This window comes from Elephantulus edwardii, unplaced genomic scaffold (assembly GCF_000299155.1).
Source record: "Elephantulus edwardii isolate Elephantulus edwardi_28Jun2011 unplaced genomic scaffold, EleEdw1.0 scaffold00121, whole genome shotgun sequence".
NCBI lineage: Eukaryota > Metazoa > Chordata > Mammalia > Macroscelidea > Macroscelididae > Elephantulus > Elephantulus edwardii.
This window is the reverse complement of record NW_006399871.1, coordinates 690,199-704,324: the sequence shown is the minus strand read 5'-3', so window position 1 is coordinate 704,324 and position 14,126 is coordinate 690,199. Positions and strand designations below refer to the sequence as shown.

At 49.8% G+C, this 14,126-nt stretch overlaps 1 pseudogene; it reads right to left on the bottom strand.

The window, feature by feature from the left end:
* Positions 1-8,900: 8,900 nt before the first annotated feature.
* LOC102868682 lies at positions 8,901-9,553 on the bottom strand (annotated as a pseudogene).
* Positions 9,554-14,126: the final 4,573 nt, after the last annotated feature.

Genomic DNA, 14,126 nt, shown 5'->3' with positions numbered 1-14,126 from the left:
GTGAGGAGAAGCACTGGGGTGGGATCACAGCCTGGGAGAATAAAGAGGGTCCTGCTCTGGCAGGGGGAGTGTAGAGACCACAGCTCTCAAGCATGTTGTGTGGGGAGGAGGCTGACATGTCCCCTGTAGCCCTGGCCTCTTCTGGCTCCTCCTCTACATTCCTGGGTGCGCAAGGAGGGCTGGGAGACGGGACCATGCCCAAGTCCCTGAGGCTTCCCCTGACTTTGTCCCGCTGTCCATCTGTCCTCCCCCTCCTGATAGCTCCCAAGGCCCAGGTGGCACTCCATTCTCACAGCACCCTCATTAGGGGAGGGCTTTTTTTATCGATCCTCCTGCAGCATCTGCCCCACCACCACCACCACTCCCCCTACTCAGCCAGCTGCAGGCACCAGCCCTCAAGCCTGATAAATATTTATGAAGAGATAAGCAGGCTCTGTCAGGTCCTTGCCCAAACCTTTGTCCTGGGAGCAGAAGGGAGAAGCAGTCTCAAAATAGGACTTGAGATTCTGGAAGCAGAGCTGGGCTGGGGAGCTGAATGAAGGAGAGACCTGACAGGGTGGTTGTCCTGGAGAGGGGGTTGGATGAGAGGGGCCTCAGGAGAATGGGTAAGAGAGGATGGCACTGTCCCTCCTGGATGTCACACTGCCCAGGGCTGCCTCCTCCTCACACCTCACAAAGTCTATATCCATGTTGACTGTCCCCACCACAGGCTGGCTTTTTTAGGGACTAGAATTGGGCCCTCCACATGCTGTTGACCTCGGCACACACGCCGCACCCCCAGTCAAAACTGCTCTGGCCCTGGGACAGCAGGGAGGCTGGCAGGAGGGGCAACTCCACACACCTCTGAGGGGCTGGTATCAAAGGAGGCCCTCCAGCCTTATTCTCAACTCCTGGAGTTCTCCTGCCCCCAGCACATTGCAGTGCACCTTGGGGCTCTCCTTTATTGTCCTCTCCCATCTAGAATCTCCTCATCTGGGGGCCAAGGGTGAGAGAACCAGGGATCTGAAGCTCCAGGGGCAGAAGGACAATACTGGATATGAGTGTGCATTGTACTCAGGGTGCGTGCTTCAGTGTGTGCAGATGCTGTATCTGAGCATTGTTAGGAGCGACCTTTGTACAACAGATGGAAACATCCAATCTTATGCCTTCCTTATCTCTCTGATGTACTTTCAAGCCCATTGTTGAAGACACAGTGTCAATTCCTATCATTGTTGGTCTTCCTCTCCTTCTCTGACCCTCTATGAATGATATCCTTTTCCAAGGACTGGTCCTTCCTGACAACATACCCAAAGTGTGTGAGACAAAGTCTCCTCATCTTGGCCCCTGCTGTACTTGGTGGACCTGAAAATGTCCTTGTGATGTGGGCAGATAACACTCTCTGGGGATGTTGACACGGCGTATTACATGTTCCATGCTCCACTGCCAACTGAAAAGTCAGCAGTTTGGATTCACTGGCTGTTCCAAGGAAAAAAAGAAAAGCCGTTTCCTCCCAAAAAGATTTACAGCCTCCGAAACCTGATGGGGGGTTGCTGGGAGTCAGAATCGACTCCATGGCAGAGCATTTGAGGGACGGGCAGGAATGGTATGGATAAATATCATACAAACATCTTATTTATTTGCACTTTGCTTTGTTATTCTTCACAGATACTGCATTTTTTACAAACTAAAAGTTTGTGGCAACCCTACATTGAACAAGTCTATCAACACTATTTTCAACACAAAGCATATGTTTGCTTTGCGTTTCTGTGTTACATTTTAGTAATTTTCACTATAGCCCAAACTTTTTCACAATGCTACTGCACACACATAGCCTACAGTTTGGTGTAAACATATGTTTATGGACTGGGAAATAAATAAATCATGTGACTCGCTTCATCTGTCTTGATATTTGCTTTATTGCAATGGTCTAGAATGGAACTTGCACCTCAGATGTGAGAAATAAAGCAACCAGTCTGTGTGTGTGTAGACTGTCCCAAGTTCATGGGTAAACAGTATCCATGGAGGAGAGACACACTTCTCTCTCCCAGGCTGGAGGTAAATACAGCACCTGGAATGTGAGTATGTACTGATGCTCTAGGGACATAAATAAGCATTGTCCTGGGCTTACAACACCTAGAACCTGATGAAATAATACACCTAAGAGGTGAGTAAATATTGTATTGAATTGCATCGTATTGTTTTTATGTACCATTGAGTTGGATCTGAATCATAACTGACTCACCAGTGGGTTTTCAGAGGCTAGAAATCACACAGAAGGAGATTGCCCATCTTTCTTCACAGGACCAGCTGGTGGTTTCGAACCACATGCCGTTTTGAGTTGACAGCACAACTCCTTACCACTAAGCCACCAAAGCTCACTAAATATTGTATTGAACTATGCAACATCAAGAAAACAAAGGTTCTCACCACTGAGTCAGTAGGCAGCATAGTGATAGATAGATGATAGATAGATAGATAGATAGATAGATAGATAGATAGATAGATAGATAGATGATAGATATAGATAGATAGTGAAGAGACTGAGATTGTTAACAGCTTCAGCTTGCTTGGGTCCACAATCAATACTCTTGGTACTAGCAGCTAAGAAATCAGAAGATTAATTGCATTGGGAGAATCTGCTGTCAGGGACCTCGCCAGAGTACTGAAGAACAATTATGTCATTCTAGAGACTAAGGTGTGCCTGACCCAGGCCATAGTCTTTGCAATTACTTGCTAGGCATCAGAGAGCTGGACAATGGCTAAGGATGACAGAAGAATTGTGGTGCTGGAGAAGAGTACTGATTATACCATTGACTGCTAGGAAAACAAACAGGCTCATTCTGAAGAGGGTGAAAACAGGCTGCTCCTTGGAGGCAAGGATTCTGAAGCTTCATCTGACATACTTTGGGCATGTTGCAAGGAGGGACCAGTCCTTGGAAGGATGGAGGGGACAGGGCAAGAGAGGAAGACCCCGGATGGATTGACTCAATGACTGGAACAATAGGGTAAGTGTGACAGAGACAATGAGGTTGGCTCAGAATAGAGCAAAGTTCAGAGCTGTTGTACGTAGAGTCTCTATGAGTTACAAGTAACTCGATGACACATAACAACAGTAAATAAGACACCCAAGCTGTATTAGATCTTCTAGCAATATTGGTGCACTCTTGGGACATGGCTCCAGTATGGTTAATTGCTGTACCCAGAGTGAGCATTAGTAGCAGTCCTGACTTGCAAAAGGGGACTTTTGTTACTGATGAACCCAATGAGATTCTTCTGGACTTTTCTGTCCCAGGGAAGTAGGATCCAAGTTGACTGATAAAGTCTAGAGCTGACCCAGGATCCTAAACCCCTTAAAGTATGAGGCCCAGCTCTGCCAAACAGGTGGCTCAGGACTGTCTATGAAGGGGTGGGGACTGCTGAGGGAGCCCCCCCCCCCGCCTTGGTGCATTCTAATTCTTCCCTTTCTGCTCACTGACATGGGCCCCTGGAAGTCAGCTGATGGAGACTGGAAGAGAGACTCCTCTTGGTACAGAGAAGGGTCCCCCTCTTAGCTCTGTCCTAGGAGCTGCCATGCATCAGACACCAGCCTGGATGTGGTGAGGTGTGGTGTGGTGGGGTGTACAGACTTTGTGGCTCCAGCTGACTACTCCCCGACAGCACAGCCTAGGGTAAGGGTTAAGGTTGCAAGATCTGGAGAGCTCTTCCCACCTGCAAGCAGCCGAGAGCACTTGCTTCCGAGAGGGAGCTGTGTTCCCTGTGCACGTGTCCACCAGTGAGAGAGAGGCAAGCCTGGATACAGTGCTGTCCCTCAGGTGTCACAGTCAGCACCCCATCCCAGCCATCATGACTCTGGTGGCAGCAATTCCAAGCCATCTTCCTGAGGTGGAGAAGCTGCCCCATCGCCCAGAAGGGGCACCTCTTCTGACCTCAATCAGGTGCAGGCTCTGCAGGGCGCAGGGCAAGCCCGGGCAGGCGTAAACCACAGAGGATTCAGAAGGGTAGGGCTGACACCCAGGTGCTTTTGTTTTTAGCAGATCCCTGTAGCCACAGGCAGACCATCTGGACTTCGAGGATTCCTTAACCTGGGGTGGCTGGGATTATGGGCAAGGTGGAATTCTGAAAAGGCCGCCCTGAGAACTGAGACTGGTCCATCTCCCAGGCCTGGGCCAGGTGTCAGCCCCCTCTGGTCATAGTGTGTGAGAGGGCGACTGGTGTGAGGGGAGCCCTATCTAAGGTATTCACTCGTCCTGGGATGGAGTGGTCCTTTCAAAGAAGGCTCTACCCCACTTTCACCCAATATCACATGGCCCCTTGGAAGACTCGGCCATGGCAGCATCTTGAGGGAGGACCTTCTTGCCAGACCCCCTGCAGCCTCCTCCTCCCTTAGGTACCCCCAAGGTTATGCAGCTGGCCTGCTGCTCCTGGGGTCTCCTCAAAATCTTGGTGGCATGGGCCCTCCATTGAAAGGAAGTCTGGGGGTGGGGCTGAAAATCTGGATTTTAACAAGTCTGTTCCGTTCCTGTGCTGACTGTCCTCTAAATGCAGATAGACACGTAAGCACACATGTGCACAAGCACACACACATGCCCCCATCACCACCACCAAGGTCACAGGCAGTCCATCTCCTCTCGGAACCTCCGCTAACTAATGCACTAATGGAAGAGTCGGAGACTCCAGGAGCCACAGTGTCCCAGGTGTGTCTCACAAGTGTCTGATGGCGTCACCGGGAAACTCCACAGACTGACTTCCATGGTGGACAGTCAGGCCACAGGGCGATCGAGCCTGGCTGTCAGCCCCGAGTGGGGAGCCCATGGCTGTCAGAGGACCCAAGGGATTTCCTGCTTGTATTGGTCAGTTCTAAGCCTGCGCCAGGACTTGCTGACGATGACCATGGTTCTGGTTGCAGAAACTGGGCCTCCTTTGTTCTGCTCTCCCTTTGAGTGGGTGTCAGTACCGAAGGTTTCCGCCTGTCTCTGTGCTGTTTACATTAAGCTAGGGTCTGCTGGTGAGGAGATGACCACCACCAACCAGCAGGCATGTGAGGTCATCTATTCCAGATGTGTGAGCATCCTCAGGTGTGTGTACTGTCTTCCAGGGGTGTGTGGGCAGTCCTCCAGATGTGTGAGCTTCCTCCAGGGGTGTGTGTATGTGACCATCTTCCAGTGTGTGCAGTCATCTTCCAGGTATGTTTGTAGTCTGCTATGTGTTTGTAGCAGTCCTCCAGGTGTGTGTGTGTGTGAGAGCATCCTCCAGATGTGTGAGCATCCTCCAGGTGTGTGAATATCCTCCAGGTGTGTGAGCACCCTCCAGATGAGTGTGCAGCCCTCTAGGGGTGTGAGCATCCTCGAGGGGTGTGTGTGACCATCTTCCAGGTGGATATGATCATCTTCCAGGTTTGTGTGTAGTCTGCTACATGTGTGTAGCAGTCTTCCAGGTGTTTGTGTGAGAGAGAGCACCCTCCAGGAGAGTGTGCAGCCCTCCAGGTGTGTAAGCATCCTCCAAGTGTGTGAGGCCATCCTCCAGATGTGTGAGTGTCCTCCAGGTGTGGGAGGTCATCCTCCTCCCCCTCCAGATGCTGTGGCACTGTCCTCAAGGTACCAGTGTTGTCCTCTGGCATCACAGGGCTGGGTCCTAGGCATGCCCTCTATCTCAGGACCAGATGTGGGTAAGGGTGACTCTAAGAATGAGACTTTGAGGTCAGAAGTGGGCTTGGATTGTCTTCAAGCTCCCAGCCTTTCTGCTAGCAGCCTCTCGTTAAGTGGGGCCCCAAGTCCTGCCCTGGGATTCCAGAGATGGTGTGAGAGAAGAGTAGGGAGTGAGGATTGGGAGGGGTGGGGTACTTCTGACAAGCCATTCTTCTCTGACCCCACTGCCAGGAAAGAAACAGCCCCGGCCTCCTGGCTCCCTGGAAAGGTGAGGATGGGTCCTCCCAGGTTGGGTAGCCACCCCCACATCTCTATTGCTTTAGCCCAGGTCCAACCTCCTCCTCTCACCCCCCTCCGGCCACATCCCAAATCCCCAATCCCAGCAGCAGACCTCGGGTGTTTGCCTGTTGCCATGGCAATGGGATGCACCTTTCTGTTACCATGGCAACAAGCCAGGGGTTTTTAAAATTCAGTTGAGGTAATTTCCATCCTTCAATCCTCATCCTCAGACACTTCTTTCTTCTCTGAATCTTAGAAGGTTGAGCGGGGGTGGTGTCCACAGCCACTGGCCAGAGGAAGGGGGTCAGAAGGATTGATGGGAAAACTCTGGCCTCCATTCCTCCTTGACTTTTCCATCCAGACCAAACTAGAACAGCCTCCTCGCCATTTCTCCCCAAACACAAGGTCCACGGTGAGGGTGTCAGGGTTTTTTTTTTTTGTGGCTGGACAGACAGAGGCAAGAATCCCTAGGAGGCCCAGTTGGGGATACAAGCTGGTTGGTTGTGTACATTGACATCCACAGGGACAAAAAACCTGGGAATGCTCCCAGGTCCCCCCTACTGTGTCCCTAGGGCTCATCTAGAGATACTGATTCCTCAGAACCCAGGACAATAGTGAACAGATGTTGTTTATGCTGCGTCCTGGTGCTAAGGAGCTTACTGGAGCCCTCCGCTGGCCGGCCGGATTTGGGCAGAGGGTGTATGAGAAGGATGAAGGGAATGGGGATGAGGACACTGTCCCCTCCCGGTCTCTCCCCCTCCTAACTGGAATGCTTATCCCTGGGCACTTGCTTTTTAAAAACCTCCTCTCCTACCTCCTGGCTGAGAGAAGGGGAACTGACAGTCAGGGGCTGGTAGGTGGATGCCATCTGGACAGAATGGTCCAGGTCATGGGCATGATAGAGCCCTCTCCTATCCCTGGGCACTCACCTGCCTACAGTTCTTTCTTATTGTGCCTCATCTCTGCTTCAGGCTGGTGCTTGAAGGTGGAAAAGTTAGGGTGAGTCCTATAACAGGGCCACCTCTCCCTCTCCTTTCAGCTCTGACCTGATCCTCTTTTCCCATTCCAGCACATCCCAAAGCTGTGCATATCACTCTCGCCCCCACAAGCCCAGGCCTGGTTCCCCAAAGCTAGGGCTGCAAGATCATCAGATAGGTGCCAATGCAAAGTGACATCCAGCTTCCCTCTGTCTTGGTCCCAAGTCAGGGCCCTTACAGAAACAGCCCCTCAGGGGCACAGGTGGGCCATCTGACCTGAGGGGACTACAGAGAAGCCCCAGCTGGAGACCCAGGCTGTCTCACTCCTTCTCACCCGAGACAGAAGTCTGGATTCTGGATAGTTAGTTTAGATTAAACACTATCTTCCCCTATCTTCCTTATGACAAAGCAACCCCAGCACCAGAGTCTACCCTACCTGGAGGGGAGCCTCTCTGCTACCCTGCCCACTCAGATCCCCAAGGCCTTTATGGGGTCCACAAGTGCCTGAACACCTGGGTCCACGCCCGCCCACGTGCAGGATAATAAAGTCTGTGTTTGACACTTTTCATAAGTTATTATTCCCACCAGCCCTGTAGGCTCCACCGGCCCAGACAAAGCCACATGGTTTTTAATGACAAGAGCATTTTTAACTCTTCCTTGTCCACCTGCCAGCTGGTAGGAGGAGTTGTGGAGAAGAGGTTAATACAGAGGGTTCTAGAGAGAAGGTGGTGGGCCCAAGGGAGGGACAGAGCGCACCCACCTGCCATCTGCCCTCTTTTCTCTCCACTCCCTCCTCCTCTCAGAAGAGCACATAAGCAATGAGGGAGCCTGTTATGCATTGTACTCTCCCCAAATATGGGTTGTAAATCCTCACCTCTTTGCCGGTAGTTATAATCCCATTTGGAAATGGATTGTCTTTGTTAGGCCAGTGAGATAGGACTCCTGTAGGTATGTCTTGAGTCAACCTCTTACAAAGTATAAAATGAGCACATGAAGCAGACAGAGCTGGAGGGAGATGGAGGCCAAGTCATGTGGAGATCTCTGAGGAACGAGGAAACAAAATCTGGAAAGAACCCTCCTGTAGAGTCAACACAAGACCGAAACCTCCCTCTATAGTTGGCACTCTGAATTTAGCCTTCCGGTCTCCTTAACAAGGGAAATCTGGTGGCCTAGTGGTAAGGAATTGCACTGCCAACCCAAACGCATGCGGTTCAAATCCACTTCACTTTTAGCAAGCAAGGTTGTGTCAACTGTGTAACACAGGTTATTGATGGATCTTCCCCTGATCCTGACACCACATTCTTCTCACAGAGGACCAGCTGCAAGTAGTTGCTGCCATTTCCTCAGTTCCCTTTGCAAATGTTCCCCAGGAGGCAGGCCTCTGAGCACTGGTTCCTGGGCTCTTGGTCTACCTCAGGGACCTTTCACTTTTCAGGCTGAACAATTTGGGGTTTCTCCAGGCTCAGCGGTCAGGCTGGTCTAAGGGAGAAAGATGGGCAGTCTCCTCCTGTGCAGTGTACAGCCTTTGAAAACCTGCTAGAGGGTCAGTTATGAGTCATTCCCAAATTGACTGTGCACAACAACTAGTCTCTTAAACTGTGAGAAAAGACTTTTTTTTTTAGGCTGAAGATTTTTATTAGAGCTCAAGGAAGCAGAAGTAAAGGTAAAAAATGAATAAGTTTCTTAGAAAGCTATATGTCAAAGGGATGGACATCCCTCCTTGCAAGGAAATATGGAGGAGAGGCTGAGAAAAGAAACCTTTTTTTTTTAAGAAACTTTTTTTAAAGTAAAAAGTAAAGATAGATTTATTATGGTTCAAATCCACCAGATGCTCTGCTGGAGAAAGGGACACTTTCCCCCTGTACCAGTCAGATCCAATTTGACAGTACACAAACACACACACACACACAAAAGAAAAGATAGATTTATTAGAAGGATACATCTCAAAGGGATAGACTAGCTATCTGTCTCTCTAGCTATCTAGCTAGCTATAAAACAGTAAGATTTATTGAGCCATATCTTAGTATAGATTCTGGGGCTTACCCATGATGCCCTTGATGTACAAAGCCAGAACATTCTGCCAATTCTTCTTTAGCAGTGAAACCAGAAAGGTGACAGCCAGGTGGATGTTGTAAACAAGTTCATCATCACCTGTCACCCTCACACGGCCAACAGCCACTGCCAGACACAGGACCTTTTTCATCTGGAATTTGATGGGGGATTTTACTTCATCTGCTTTTGCCACCATGTTCTCACTGAGGGTCAGCAGAGAAGGGAACTTGCCAGCCTTATTCAAGCCTGGACTAAGGATTCTTGGGATCTGTTTGATCAGGGATTCAGAGGCCAACAAGGCATCATACTTCGTGGCCAGATTTTTTTTTTTTTTTGCTAGCTTCTTAGTTGAGTTTGTTCGGTGCTTCGATGTCCACGTAGAGGCTAGCCACAGCCTTGCCCTCATCACAGTGATCCCCAAGAACACACACTGAGAACCTGGGGCTGGGGTGGACGTAAGCCTGACAGTCCCTGAGGAGCATTTGCCCTTCTGGGAGTCAGAATTCTTCAAACTGATTTGCAACTCTGCCATTTCCAAAACCTTTCTGCGTTTGCACTGGTTCCCTGGGGGACTCCGTGTACCTCCTCATAGAGGGTGTCGCGAGAGACTTTGCTGCTCATGGTCCTCAGCACCACAGCAACTGGAGAAGACTAGACCTTCTTCCTCCTTGAAAGGAAATATGGAGGAGGCTAAAAATAAACTTCTGTGTTAAAGTCATCCATGTAGGGTATCTCTGTCATAGCGGCACTAGGTGACTAAGACAGAGTTCAAACCTCAGCAAGAGGAGGTCTCTCCTAGGTGGGGACACCCTGGTCCTTGGACTTTTATGATTAGAAGGCACCTGAGGGTCTCCAACAGCAGGCAGAGGGGGTTGTTTATCCCCCAGGCATCTGCTCCCTGCAGCTCCCTATCCCCACTCAGGATTAGCAAACATGGGGGCCCAGACACTCCCTCCTCCTTAGGACTCTATGACTCCTGGATTCCCCAAAGAGGCCCCTTGATATCAGGGAACTGCTTCTGAACCAAAGAGCTCCACCAGGCCCTTTACACCTGAGACTAAGGCTGACCTTCTAGGGGGACGGGCTGAGGGAGGCTTCCACTGTGCACAACAGGTGTCCAGCGAGATTTACGCAATGTGACCTGCTTCTGAGGACAAAACCTGATGGGACAGACCCTTCAAGAGGGCCTGCGGGCCCCTGGCAAGTTTGTCCACTGACCAAGTCCCCATCTGCAGTCAGCAGAGGGCCTGGGATGACCCCTGTGGGCAAGATAAACAGCATGGAAAGAGAGAGCTCAGTATGGAACATTGGCCCGCCTGCACCTGGGTTCTGCTGACATGACTCCGTGTCCCTTCCTCCAGTGTCAGAGCCAGCACCCTGTCCCCACACACCCTGTGCAGACACGACTCACAAGAGCAGGTCTCAAAGTGCTCCAGGGTATCCTTGCAACAGCCTGACCTTTGAGCCTTAAGAAACCCCAGAGTACTCAGCCTCAATGGTGAAAGGCCCCTGAGGCTGACCTAGAACCCAGAAACCAAGGATCAGAGACCTGACTCCCAGGGAAACTAAGGAAATGCCAATGACTACCTGCAGCTGGTCCTCTATAAAGAAGAGTGTGGGGTCAGGATCAGGGAAGATTAATCAATGACATGCATTACACATATGATACAACCTTGCTTGCTGAAAGTGAGGAAGATTTGAAGGATTTGCTTCACAAGATCAAAGACTACAGCCTTCAATATGGATTTCATCTCAATGTCAAGAAAACAATTTTATTTTTGGTTGTTTTTTTTTTTTTTTTTAGTTTTTATGTGTGTACCGTCAAATTGGATCTGACTGGTACAGGAGGAGATTGTCCCTCCTTTTCCAGCAGAGCATCTGGTGGATTCGAACCGCACACCTTTGGGATTGCAGTGCAGTTTCTTGGCACTAGGCCACCAGAGCTCCCTAGAAAACAAAATTCTTAACCACAACACTGATATAGGCAACATCATGATAAACAGAAAAAAGATTGAAGTTGTCAATAATTTCATCTTGCTTGGATCCATAGTCAACACTTTTGGTACCAGTGGTCAGGAAATCAGGAGATGTATTATACTGGGAAAGTTTGAAATCAAGGACCTCTCAAACTACTGAGAGGCAGTGATGTCAGTCTGAGGACGAAGGTGCACCTGGACAAAAGTACTCCTGAATATCCCACGGACTGCCAAAAGAACAAACACACACATCTTGGAGAAAGTGTAGCCAGAGTGCTTGTTGGAGGCAAAGATAATAATCCTCTTACATTTTTGGGCGTGTTGCTGTTGTTGTTGTTATGTGCCGTCGAGTCGCTTCCGACTCATAGCGACCCTATATACAACAGCCCTAAACTCTGCTCTATCCTGCGCCAATCTCACTGTCTCTGACACTCCCATTCCGATTATCCCAGTCACTGAATCAATCCACCTCATAGAGGGCTTTCCTCTCCTGCGCTGTCCCTCCACCCTCCCAAGCATGATGTCCTTCTCCAAGGACCGGTCTCTCCTCGCAACATGTCCAAAGTATGTTAGACGGAGCCTCAGAATCCTTGCCTCCAAGGAGCCACCCGGTTTAACCCTTTCCAGGACAAATCTGTTTGTTTTCCTAGCAGTCCATGGTACTCTCAATACTCTTCTCCAGCACCACAGCTCAAAGGCATCAATTCTCCTTCTATCCTCCTTGGTCATTGTCCAACTCTCTGATGTATAACAAGTAATTGCGAAGACCATGGCCTGTATCAGACGCACCTTAGTCTCCAGAGAGACACCATTGCTAGGAAAGAATATTTATTCCTTGGAGAGAGACATCATTCTTGGAAAGGTAGAGGGTTGGTGAATGAGGAAGACCCTCAACCAGGTGGATTGACATGGTGACTTGCTGCAATGGGCTCCAATGTGTTAGGACGAGTGAGGATAGCACAGAAAAGGACAGGGATTTTTATCTGTTGTTCATAGGGTTGCTATTTGTCATATTTGACTCAATGGCACCTAACAACAACAACAACTTGTAGGTGGAATGAGCTCTGGTGGCCCTGTTGGGTAAGGAGTTGTATTCCAACCCAAAGGCAGATGGTTTGAATCCACCAGCTGCTCCAAGGGAGCAATCTCCTCACACGTGATTTATAGCTTCTGAAAATCAGTTGGAGGGCCAGCTATGAGTCAGATCCAACTCATCAGCTCAGAACATCAACATTGGTGGCTGTGGGATGAGTCAGCCCAAACCCAGGTCATGTATGTGCCCTTGTTTTGATGGCCACCTGCCTGAGTGGTGAGCAATCCTGCTCCGAAGCTGAAAAACCTTGAAGGCTCAGAGAAGGCAGTAGCTTTGAGAGGATCACATGAGTCATGATCAGGACAGTCTAGGGGGCTGGGACAGGGGACAAGGACACAGCAAATGGGGTGAGGACACTGGCTCAGATCACCAAGGCAAGGCTCTCGATCCCAGGCTGGGTGGCTGAACAGGCCTCCTGGTCAGTTAGTGGAGGGTCCAGCATCCCTGCATGAAGATGAGTCAGGGAACTTTCTGTGGGGGTGAGGTAACTCCTGAAGAAGAAGTGGAAAGCATAAATTGTCCTGTCGGTTATGCAGGCAGCCCAGTCACACAAGGACAGACAGGGAGGAGATTAGACCTGGAGGAGGGGCAATGAGTGATCATTGATGGGGGGGGGGTCCCCTGCTGACTAACTTAACCCCATCTGATGACAGTGCTCTTCCTGGACCCCTTGCAGGAAGCATCCCTGATCTCAATACCCATCTGATATTCTGTTATTGACTACACTGCCCTTTCCCAGGGTTCTCTGGGACCCAGAGGGATGACATTCCTTTCCTTAAATACTTGAGGAAGATTCTGAGCACTCTGTAGGCAGAAACCATGTTCTTCAACAAATGTTCTTTCCAGGAACAAGACAGACACCTAGGAAAGAAAAACGTCCAGCCTGGTGATGTTTGAGGTGGTGGTACCTATACCTGAGGTCAGTCATTCAGTCAAAAATGTTGACTGAGGCAGTACCCAGTGCTTGCTGGAGCTAGGGACCAAGTATGACTGAAACCAATGTGGCCTGCACCCTTCCAGAGATCACAGCCCCATGAAAAGGCAGGCAAAGGGCAAACAGAGTTGTCTGATCTGTTGAGATCACAGGATGGGGAGACATTGAGATAGATGTTGACCCCAGTCTGGGACCTGGAAGAACTTCTTTGAGTAGAGGTCCTAGAGCTGAACCAACCAAGGCCAGTGGCCTCAAAGCTACAGCCTCGAAGAGGGTTTTATGTCAGGATCTGGACAGATCCTGACATGGCTGAGGTTGTCTTCCCAGGTGTCTGACGTGGTGGTGTGCCCTCGAGTTGGAACAGACTCATAGCTGACCCTCCAGCAGGGTTTCAGAGACTGTAAACTGCACAGGAGAAGATTGCCCATTTTTCTCCCTCGTGTCTAGCACTGCTATAATAGAAATACCACAAGGGGATGGTTTTAAACAAACGGAAGTTTATTTTCTCACACTTGAGACTTAAGAAATTAAAATTCAGGGTGCCAGCTCTAGGGGGATTCTCCTCTCTGGGCTTGCTGGGGTGGTCCTTGCTGATTCAGTTTCTGTTCCTGGCTCCTCAGAGATCTCCTCGTGACCTGGTGCGTATCTTCCCATCTCTACTTGCTTAATCTGTTCATTTTATATTTTGGAAGAGATTAACTGGAGACACACCCTACACTAATCCTGCCTCATTAGCATGACAAAGACAACCTATTTCCAAATGGGATTAGAACACAGTCACAGAGGTGAGGATTTACATGCATTGGGTGGTGGGACACACACAGTTCAATCCACAATGACAGGCTTTTTCTCAGAGTGGGTCTCAGGAAAGGCTGGTAGTCGGGGAGGTGCTGGGGGTACCTCATATCCACGTTGGGTAGCCTGAGGAGCATAGAACCAGAGCTGGGTGGTGGTAGAGCCTCTGGTCACTGCTCCACAATCACTAAGAATAAATGAGCAGCAGCTCATTCTGTTGATCCAATTGGAGACTGAGGAATTAACCAGGAAGCCATCAGATAAGATTTAGGCCCCTGGGGTAGGGTGGGCAGTTTCTGTAGGGGCTACTTGCCACCCCAGCTTTATTCCTGTGTCTTAGCAGGTCCGGCATGTCTTTTACTTCAGCAGTCACTTCCTTTTATGGACTGAGCTGTT